General features: G+C 38.8%; 1 protein-coding gene across 1 annotated transcript in view; it reads right to left on the reverse strand.

Annotated features, from left to right (window-relative positions):
- The window catches only part of Naaladl2 (N-acetylated alpha-linked acidic dipeptidase like 2), a 1189909-nt gene that overhangs the window by 83303 nt on the left and 1105356 nt on the right, over positions 1–1250 (reverse strand). The gene's annotated exons all lie outside the window — the stretch shown is intronic.

Genomic DNA, 1250 nt, shown 5'->3' on the forward strand with positions numbered 1-1250 from the left:
ACTCCTGTACGTTGGCTTTAAATCTCAAATTGCATGCTGTGGACTATAGTGGTATTCTATTTGTGTTTAAATAAGTAAAACTTGCCTGAAGATTAGAGGGCAAAGCAGCTGTACAGTCATCCATGCAGGACATGGAGTGGTGGCACATGTTTTATACCTGGACCCAGCAGACAGGAAAACAGAGGAAGACTGATCTCTGTGTTGTGGCCAACACAAGACTGAATCTGTCTTAAAGAGTAACAGAAGTCACACTAAGGTGATCCCACACCTTGGGATTACACACCTTTTATTCCAGGACTAGGGAGGTGGAGACAGGAGCAATAGGACTGAGCAGAGAGAGGATTATAAGGGGGAAGAGACAGGAACTCGGTGGAATCTGGAGTCTGAGGTTGGTGGAGAGCATTGCAGGATCACCCTTTGAGTCTGAAGATTTTATAGAGGTAAAAGGTCTCCCTGGTGGTTAACTTCTTGTTTTCTCTAATCATCAGGTTCAATCCAAGTATCTATCTCTTGGTTTTTATTATTTGTGCCACAGAGGACCTATTTTGACATATATTAAATAAGCAAATAAAAATTTAAAAGGTAAGGAACATAGAATGGCATTATCTATAACATGACCTTCTAAAATTCATATACTGAAACTATACCCCTCAAGGAAATAATATTAAAATACAAGAATGTAAAATCTTTGGTTTTATTAGAATGTGAGATCAAAATCTTCATAATTGAAATTAGTATCCCTACACAAGGACAAAATAGATAATTACACAAACCATGTGAGGAGATATAGTAAGACCCTGCATAAAGGGTTGTGCTTGTGTGTGTATGTGTGCATGCATATATGTTGTAATGGTTTGAATGACAATGGCCCCCATACACTGAGAGAAAGTGATAACATTAGGATACATGGTCTTGTTAGAGTAGATGTGGTCTTGCTGGAGAAAGTATGTTACTGGGGCAAACTTTGAGGTTTCAGAAGCTTATGTTAGGTCCAGTGTCATTCTTTCTTCCCACTGACTGCCAATTAGAATATAGAACTCTCAGTTTTCTCTCCAACACCATGTCTCCTGAGTACCACCATAATCAATTCTATGACAATAATGAACTAAGCCTCTGAACTATAAGACACTGCCAATTAAATACTTTATTTTATAAGAGTTCTGTGGTCATGTTGTTTCCTCATACCAATGGAAACCCTAAGACACATGTGATACTAGGAATGCCAGTGCCTTGTGCATGCTAGGCAAGTC

The sequence above is a fragment of the Microtus ochrogaster genome, chromosome 1, assembly GCF_000317375.1.
Source record: "Microtus ochrogaster isolate Prairie Vole_2 chromosome 1, MicOch1.0, whole genome shotgun sequence".
NCBI classification, from domain to species: domain Eukaryota; kingdom Metazoa; phylum Chordata; class Mammalia; order Rodentia; family Cricetidae; genus Microtus; species Microtus ochrogaster.